Consider the following 10840-nt stretch of genomic DNA (forward strand, 5'->3'; position numbering starts at 1 on the left):
ATATATATATATTATATATAAGTATATATATATATGTATATAATATATATATATATATATATATATATAGTATACATAAAATGTCAATGTACTTTTCTTATTTTACGTCATGTGCACGTGCACAATAGAATTATACGTATATGTGGTAACTCATGAACAATAGTGTGTATGTATGTATACAATAAGATATACATATATTATATAAATATAATTATATAATCAACAAATACATAAAAATATTTTTAATTTATTAACGTATACATTTACACATACATTTATTTTATATTTAAAATTTCGTTTGAATATTTCAACAAATTTAAATTTTATCATCTCATTTTATCAAGTCCTTTTTAAAGCTCTTTGTCATTTAATTATCATCGCTTCTTGCGATTCGTAAACATCGTTAACATAAATTTGCTTCACAATTCACAAAGACATTTGAAGACCTTTGAAACTACAAACAATCGATAAATTATTCATAAACAAACGAAATGATAATATGCATCTATTTGTCTCGACCATCTTCATCAATGCAGCCATTGCATCCTTGCAATTTGTTTATCGAATGTTCTCAGCGGTATCGAAAGGGCAATTAAACATCAATTAGTATATTGAATTTTGTCAAACGGAAATCAGAAACTCCCTTATTTTTTGTTTTTAAAGAAGAATTTTAATTAGGGCGAAAAGTTTTAAAGTCTCTTTATAAAATAATTATATTTATTCTAAGAAAATGAGTTGATTTTTAAATACGCTTTTATTTTGAAAAATTAATTTTCATATAACGTTCGTATAAAAAAATGCATATTAAAAGATTCTTTTCTTATTGTTTTTTTATATAATATGTTACATGGTTTTTTAATGATATGTTTAATGTAAAGATATTATAATTATTGAAAAAATAATAAAAACTATAATTAAATTTTCTATTAAGATTTTTCGATAAAGTAAAAAAAAGGAATTTGTTATACTATTGAAAAAAAAGATTAATATTAATACTTTATTAAGAAAACTTGCAAGCCAGAAAATAAGAGCTTTAAATTGAATTAATTAGCTAATGAGATGAACTAACTAATATTGAAGCATAGATGGTAATTAGTTATGCGTGTGTAGAATATACTTACATTTTAATGAATGCGTGTCAAACATTATTAATTAAAATCTTAGAAAAGTCTATAAACGATTAAAAAATGATAAAAAGAATAGTAATAAATAGTACAAATTAGTAACAATTTACTAATTTGTATTTTTAATTAAAGTTCTTTCCGAACTTATACGTTTTTGAAAAGTTTATGTATACAAGTATCCTATTTGTATTGTACTGATGATATTATTTATAGTTTTAAATATTACTTTAAGAAGGTAAAATTTATAAAATTATTTATTTTTCTCTTTATTACAGTGAAATTCTGACAAGAAGCTTTATAGCGCTATTGCTTAAATTATATTGCAGCATACTAACACTCCTTCTTTTTTAGTCAATTATTATCTCTTTATTTTCCAGTTTCACTTTTAGCAACACATCTCCTATTTTTCAGTATTGTATTATTATTACTTTATCGTATTTGCTGATGTATATTTGAAGGCATCAAATCTTTTTACGGATAACCAAGAAAAACATACACTAATGACTTAAAAGATTGAAATATCGTATATAAAATTAGATCGTAGATTTTAATTAAAAATTTTATTTTTGTGCAAAGTTTAATGCATTTCGAATTTACGTACAAAAATATTGTTTTACATTAATTTAGATTTTGTCATTATTATTTAAAATTATATATTTATCTTTTCATATACATAGATATTATTAGCTTTTATTATCTTCATTATCAGATTATCAGTATAAGAATTCGTACAAATTTAATATTACATACAATTTTTACTTCTTATATATTTTATTAATATATTTTAATCTTGAAACTGTATTTTTCTCAAATTGATTCGTTTTTTCTTTTATTATCGCCACAAATAAGCTTTTACAGATGAATAGATAGTCTTTGAACGAAAGCAGAATAAAACTATGCAAATATTCGAATTAGCGACTCGAAATTCAAATTCGTCTGTCTTCCATGATCCTGATCCTTCTAGTCGATCCCTTAGAAAGTTGATGAAAGTCAATTTAGCCGAAAGCTCCGTTCTTTCATTTTGTCTAGAAATTGATTCTTTTCGTTTTTTAAGATATTTATTCACTTGAAAACAAGAGTACACGTAATATTTGACTTTGACACATACTTGTACACACAGAAGAAATCTATTAGAAATGTATTATATCTATTTCAAATTATTTATATTATTAATTTTATTTAATGATCTGTATTATATTTAATTACTTCCTTTTTCTCTTTTATTTAGAACAGAAAGAAAGAAAAAATATTTTAGAAGTTAACAAGTATTTAAAAAATATGTATGTCTTTTAAACATAAAATATTAAATTTTTTTAAATAAAAATATGTTTCTAATTTTCTATTTATTACAACTATTTAGAAAATATTAAAAAATTTAAAATATAAAATAATTAGATGTGTATGTATACCAATATATATATATATATATATATATAATTATAGTTTATATTTCTAATTTATTAACTATATTAACTGTATAGGGTGTCTGTCTGTATTTTAATCTATTACTTTTTTATCTTTGCAGAGTAAGATCAATTTAAAAATATGTTTGGACAAAAATATAATCGGAAAAGGAACAAATAATGGTAATAAAAGTGGAAAGTTTTAAAATTAATTTTAAAACGTCAATTTCTTTAATATATTCATATAAAATAAATTATTGTTATTTTTTTTAAATAAAATTCTGTGATTTTTTCTACATAACATGTTTCCTTTAATTATTCTGTATATAAAAGTATTAAAGTTGAATTTTAAAGAAGTATTAAAAAATTAATAATTTAAAAGATATTTCATATTTTATTCTGACACTTTTGACAGGAAATCTATCTCACAAACTATTCATTTTTTAAATAACTGTACTTTAACAGTTTTATGCATATAATAATAAGACGAATTAATTCGTGTAAAGAAGACACATAATTGCTACTATGAAAAAATTATGTAATTCGCAACTGTATATCTTTTTTAAAAAACAATGTATTTTGTTTGCATCAATTGAAAATCTGTTTGTTTCTCATTATTCTCATTATTTTGTGCAAAAAGTTATTAAAGTACAGTTATCAAAAAATGAATAGTTTGCGAGATATTTTATATTTCCTGCCAAAAATGTCAGAAAATATAAAATATGTTGTAAACTATTGTTTTTTTAAATAATACAAATCAATAAAATAGGCAACTACAAATCAACACGCAGGACTTGATGCGTAAAAATTGTTATATCAATTTATTCAATATATTACATATTCTTCAATTTCTTTTTAAATTGTTTACGGTTTAAGAAGAAATTTCGGCCCTATTCGGCGACCCCTTTCTTCAGTGATAAATAATAATTAAATAACTTTCAATAATATTTGTCAATATGTAGTTCCGCAATATATGAGCTGGACTTTTAATTTCAAGATTGCAAGTGATTTATTCTGTTTATACGTACTCTATATTAATTATAAAATAAAATCTAAATAAATTCTGAATAATCTACGCAGCTCATGTACTCACCATTGCAGAAACAGTCAAGATGCGTATAAATTATTAAAACAATAGATCTTTTTTATATTCTATTTTAATATTTTTATATGATAGAGAATTGGAGAATTGGAGATATTATGTGTAAAAAAATTATACAATTCATATTTATAATGATATGAAAAAAATTATACAATTTATATTTACAATGATATGAAAAAAATTATACAATTATGTTTAAAAAAAGATATGTGTGACTTTTATATGTTTTTGAACAATTGTTTTTTTTTAATCAATTTTATTATTATTTGTTTCTTTCCAGACCACACAATTTTTATCTAAACATATTTTGATTCAACTTACTTTAAAAAGGAAAGTAAATTAAAATGGAATAACCCTATATACATTTTCTGTAATAAAAATACATTTATGTATATGATTTCAAAATAATGAAATAGGAAAAATAAAAGATTGTAATATCTAAAAATTCAGAAATCAATGGAAATGCTTAGAATAGCGATAAATCGATAAATTTTATTTATTTTTTTGCGAGATATTGGAAGGAGCAAAACATCGCTTAATTCAACATTAATATTTATATGATAATTAGCTACCTAGCGCCTGTGTTACACTTGCCTCAAATAAACGTGGCTCGTTGTTTGTTTATCAAATATAGCAGGTATAAATGAATCGAACGCCTGTTTTATAATTACGCGAATTCACGCGAAACCTACAATATTTCGTATAAAACAATGCGTGATAATTTTATGGCAATCGCTAAATACTCTCGGAAAATAATGAGTTACTTTTTTGCTAGTTGTAAAATTATCTAAAGATATTCTAATAGTAGTATAAATTTTCTTAGTGATTTTTTTATGCAAGATTTTAAAAAATTTGTTTGTATTAAAAGATTTGTGTGAAAATTATTTATAAGATTTTTGTATATAAGTTGTTCTACGTGATTTAATAAGATGACCATTGGCATAAAAAATTATTGAATTGCTTGTCAATTTAATTGTGATATTACGTAGTTTGGATTCAATTTGGAGCTGTATTTTAAGACTGACAAATTTTGGAGCGCAGTTTACCTGAATTGGAAATTATAAGATTCACACAATTATTATTAAGCACTAAGATCCGTTTCACTGCATTTAACATTAAAACAAAAATTTATCTAGTTGAACTTTCGTGGTTTCAATTAGGTTTGATATTAATTTTTTTAAATATAATATAGTTAATAATTAAAATCATTATTTTTAAATTAAAATTTTTTATAAGGAATGTAAATGAAGTAATAACATTGTTTAAAATATAATAATGTAAAAGATATTGTAAAATGTATTACTTTAGAAATATGCGTTTTGAAATGTTAACTTAAACGAAATTTATGAAAGTGTAACAGATCCTATTAAAATTCAATAAAATAAAGAATTCGGTCTAATAAAAGCATCAGCATACTACGATAATAACAGTTAATAGATAAAAAGATCGGCCGTCGAATTTCTTCGATGAGTGAACGAGAGCGTGACGCGAGAAATGCATTCAGATTTCCATAAACTTTTGTTGTGTGAAACAGTCAATTTACAGTGAGAAAGGGAAGGCTGAATTATTGAAAAATTGAATGGAAGTTTTGTTATTTTAGAAAAACGTAATATCTTAATTTAATTACGTATGATATTATATATAGGTAGGTATGTAATGTAGTATATGTAAAACATGTAAAATAAATGATATTATATATTAAATATATATACAATATATATATATATATATGTATATAAATATTATTTTTTATATTATTACAATATATATTGTTAAAGAATAGTTAAAAGAGGAAAAAAATTTTTATAAAAAATAAATACATAAATATATGAGCGTAGAAAAGTTGATACAAAAACTGGAATCTATTCGAGCTTCTTATGCAAATGAGACATTTCTTTTATAATACATTTACCGCGTTCATCTCGGTTAATTGCATCGGTGTGTTTAATTGCGTATCTTCCTGTAAAATGCACCGACCGTAAAACGCGCAATTAAACGCGCACCGATTTCTATTGCCGTGTCTTATAAATTTGAGACAATTCCATGAAAAGTAAGAGTAAAATATATATACGATATAATATATTCGTTTTATATTAATTTATAGTTTTTTAGTATTTATTGATGTGATTAATATAGTAATTTGGTATGCAATGCTATAATCTTTAAACTACATTGAAACTTTGTATACATCGACTATTTACACTATATTATAAAAAAATATGTCTGTAGATAAAGTATAAAAATGACAATTACATAATTCATTACGGAAATATATATATATATATTTGTTATGTTATATGTGATTTTTTAAAATACTTGTTTGTAATTTTATTTTTGTAAATATATTTACAAAAATGAAATTACGTTTTTAGTGTAATACATATTTCTTAGACCTAGCTAAATATTTTTAATTATAACTTGTAAAAATTTTTTAACAAATTTTTTTTTAATGGATTAGATATTGTAATATATGTTTACAAAAAATCAAATTTTAAGTCTATTTATTAATTGTGAAATATAAATGTTTAAACAAGGGAAAATCTTTAAAAATATTATTGACCAAAAATTTTCATTATTAAACATAACGAACTCAAATTACACATTGTTCACAGACCATGTATGTAGACTATAAAGATTGAAAAAGATTGAATAAATTGTAAATGTATAATTTTATTTGTATATATACAGAGTGTTCTCTTTTAATTAAAACATCCAATTTTCTCCGAAATTATTGATGATACAAAAGAATATTTCAGATGAAAGTAGAACGGTTTCAAGGGGAACGTATTTTGGACAAATTGCTTTCTTTAGTTGCAATTTTTACATAATCTTTTTTGCAAAGCAACTGTGTGTTTTCTTCACAAGTCAATTTATCTCATTACTCAGTACATAAAAATACTAAGATACAATTATTAAAAAAATCAATAGTACGATAAATATTTACGATTTGATATTTTATGTAAAATATTGCATATAAAGTATAAAAGTCTCGTAAAATATTGATTTTTCGATAACTTCATCTAAATATTTTTATATGCAAAATAAAAGGAATTAATCATATTATGTAAAAAAATTATATAATTCCATTATATAATTCCATTTAAAAAAGTGAAGGTAACTTTTATATATTTTTAGCGCCTTTACCTAGAAAGAAAGAAACTTGACCAAAATTCTCCTCGAAATCTTTCATTTGAAATATTTTTTGTATCATCAATAATTTCGAAGAAAATTGACTGTTTTAATTAAAATAGGATACCCTATATAATTTATATTTAATAAATAATTTTTAAATGTTATTGTACATTAAAATGTTTAATAGATAAAAAATTCAAACACATAAATATTTTAATCATATATAGAATATCAATAAACAAAAAATGTCAAGTATAAATAAATGAATTAATTTATATATTTTATAAATAATGAATTAAAATACAAAGAAAATAATATTCAAAAATATATTTATTAAAAATTAAAAATTAAAAAATTGAAAATTTTTACTTCTAAAAGAAAAATAATTTTTTGACAAGGATTATTTTGTTAGAAATTTTTTGATCAATTATCCAATATCTTTAATATTAGTCAATTATAATGAAAGCAAATCGAAAAGGCTGTAAGGAGTCAGCGCGATAAATGGTGCGTAAATTATAATAATAATTCAGATGTAGGTTCGCATCATAAAATATAATCTTTAGAATAATACAAAAGTTTTCATAAACGCTTCGGCTTAACTTTAAGCTATCATCAGCGTTGTCAATGGTTGCAGTTGTATAATTCCGTGCGAAAAGACTACTTGATCTTGAATTAAATAAAACCGCGAATTGCTTTTCAGCCAGTTCCAATACCGGATGGAAAGGCTTGGGATTACTATAAATCCACACCAAATTCAACGATCCATAATTAAAAAAGATATTAGATATAAGATGTCACAAAAAACAAATTATCAAAATTACAAATATGTAGCGTTATAAATTAAAATAAAACTAATCGATACAGAGTCAAGACTTAAAATCATTCAATTATACATATAACTGCATTTAAAGCCCTTTGCTAAATTGTATATTTGCGGTATTATACAAACACTATTGAAACGAAATATTGAGGATTAATTAAACTTAAGACAAGTCGATCGTTAGTTAAAATCGTTGTTAGAATTTGCTATAGGAGAAAAGAAGTCTAAAATATTTAGCAGCTATAATAGTGCATATTAAATAAATTGATATATAAGATATTTCGAATACTTATGAAAGCACTTTTTATTTATGTGTGTGTAATAAATTTTCTTTGAATTTTAAAATTTATTTCAAATTTTTTAAATTTTATTAATGTTTTAAAGAGTTAACAATTTTAACATTTTAAATATAAATATATGTATAAATATAAATTGTGATATATGTGTAGATGTTGATTGCATTGTAATAATTAATATAATACGAAATAAATAATAATAAATAATAAAAGAACAAAATAAAACAAGAAAAATAATTATATAACAATTATAAATAAAATAAAATAACAAATATTTTTATTTTTCAATAATGTATTTAAAATTCATTTATTTCAAATAAAATATTTTACACTTTTTTCAAGATTTGCAAACTAAATAATTATCGTAAAATAGTGTGAAATATCTTTTATCGCTTTTTGTCGAGGTCTCTTATCAGTGTCAATCTAATCAGCCGACGACACGTTGATGGATATTGTCGCAACATAGCGGTCGGAATTAAACACTTTTGCATGATGGATGCATAGTCCATCTAGTGATTCAGATCGACAATGATTAATCGATACCATTACATCCGTTTGCACCCACAAAAATGATCTTTATGAATATTATCTTTATATTATCGTTATACATACACATGTTATGCTTGTATGAAATAATTAAACATCCTTGTTCTCGTTATCCTGCGCGCTTTGTCTCTTATGCGACTGTTTTATTCCACAAGGTCATTGATAATGTTATCAGTGTCTATGGTAATAACACAGCAATGAATTTTGTCTTTGCGCTGATAAGATACAATTTCATTAGATGCAAATGTAAATAAATCGATATAAATGAACTATGAAGAGGTATTTGTGCTTAAGATTTTGCTTATTATTTATGTATTTATAATTTGTATTGAAACGTATGATAATTCTATTGAATGTTGTTGCGTATTTATTCACAAGCATGGTCTTGTTTTGCAGATGATTAGTACACGTGCAATTAATCGGTGTGAATTAACTCCGAATTAACAGTATGTAACAACGTCGCGGCTGAACCAGTCATGGAAATTAGATCGTCGAGAGAAGTCGGTGAGTTGTTTATTAAACTTTGTTTTGTATACATATTGTTCGCTTATTTATTATAATTGTGATTTGTATCTAACACCATAATTAAAGATATGCTAGTATATACATGTATTATTATACTGAGAAAAAGTACACCAAAAAAATAAAACTTTTTTAATTTTAATAAATCGTTAGTTTGCATACAACTAAATATGAAATTGTATATATATATTTATTTGAAGAGAGAACATAATTCCTTTATAAAGTTCCTTTATAACTATTTATTTATAGAAAATAATTATTTATTAATTATAATTTTTAATTATAATACAATAATAATTTAAACATACTATTTTTATTGTTGATTAGTGATTTTTCAATTATTTATTTATTTTATGAAAATGCTTTTCCTATAAGTAAAAGATTCACTAATTGTAATTTGGTAAAATATAGTCAGTATTTACTAATATAAATTTTATTTTTTATAAATCAGCTATTTTTTTTTAATATATATTTAATTTGAGAAAATAATTTGTTTATTAAGTAAATTATTCTTAATTTGTAAAAACTATTTTCATAACATAGTTAATATGCACTATATTATAGCTCTTATTTTTTTATTAATTACTGACATTTTACATTTTGAACAAAAATGTGGAAATGTACTTAAAATTTGGATATTAGTCTTATGTACAGATGCCAAATTAAACAAAATATATATTGTTGAAATATCTTTTATATAAAAATTTTGTTTCGTATAATAAAAAGACTTGCTTTTCGAGCATAAATTCGTTGTCATATCTGATATCATTACAACACAAGTGAAGAATCTTATAATGCTGCACCTTTTATTCATTCCTGTATGGTTTTTTATTTATGAGAAATACAGAACTCCACGTCTGATGACGGTACCATTCCGAAGTGAATAACTTTATATTTTGTAATACGAAAAAATTTTCTTAATTTTAATAAATATGTTTATTAAAATTAAAAAAAGATTTTAGTATAATATATTGACAGACTGTCAGAACTATAAAGACTAAAATATCTGAATATCAGAATGATATTCGGAGAAATACCTACTAACAATCGGTTATAATAGAGTATAAGATGCATTATAATCCTAAATTCGATTGGGAAAATGTAGAGGTTTTAGATAATGAGCGCTTTTTATATATAAACGCCGAATCATCGAGATGTTACACATTTAAATGCAAAAGATAGCCTATTTACAGTCAGATACAGAATTTTTACGTTATGCCTATATCGCCTATATATTTTTACATTATCACCTATATCGCTTAATAATTTAGCAATAGAATTTTAAATTTTCAATGACATAAATAATGTATTTGGTCTTTTACATATAATTGTTTTTATCTGGTGATTTTCGACTTGATTTATTAACCTTGACGATCAGTGATTTCAACTTATTTATTCAAAATTCTTATTTCACTGATTGTAGTAAGAATTAGAACGTTACGGTATAATGTGCGTCTATTTAATTTGCGAATTTTTACAATATTTGACAAATTATTTATGTATGCTTTTTGGCACATTTTAGTGAGATTTTTTTCTATCTTACCATTCCGTTTTATGTTTTTTTTTATTTTTTAACATATTTCACATAGAGTTATGACTGAAACTTTCTTTACTTATTGTCACATGACCTTGAAACCACGTGTCAGCAGCGGAGGATAGATAATAAAGGAATATTCAACAGTTCCAGCCAAGAGTTTTCAAATATCTTATTTCTAAATGCTGAGGCTCGAAATGTCGAAATTTAAAATAAATTAGCAATTTATCGAGAAGAATTTTGTGCAAATTGAACCACGCATAGATTCTCATTAGCCCCCTCTTTTTCATTTGATTAAAAAAAAATTGTTTTTAATGCAGAAGTATCTCAAATGTTATAGTTATTTAACCAGGGGTTGAAT

General features: G+C 23.0%; 1 protein-coding gene across 2 annotated transcripts in view; it reads left to right on the plus strand.

Moving 5' to 3' along the window:
* The window catches only part of LOC105456907 (coiled-coil domain-containing protein 137), a 37986-nt gene extending 28785 nt beyond the window's left edge, over positions 1-9201 (plus strand). The window contains exon 2 of one of the 2 annotated variants that reach the window (XR_975298.1): positions 8820-9201. The gene's annotated coding sequence lies outside the window, so the exon portion shown is untranslated. The remainder of the gene's footprint in view (positions 1-8819) is intronic. The other variant, XM_011701268.1, reaches the window with a different exon arrangement.
* Positions 9202-10840: the final 1639 nt, after the last annotated feature.

This window comes from Wasmannia auropunctata, unplaced genomic scaffold (genome assembly GCF_000956235.1).
Source record: "Wasmannia auropunctata unplaced genomic scaffold, wasmannia.A_1.0 LD335488.1, whole genome shotgun sequence".
NCBI lineage: Eukaryota > Metazoa > Arthropoda > Insecta > Hymenoptera > Formicidae > Wasmannia > Wasmannia auropunctata.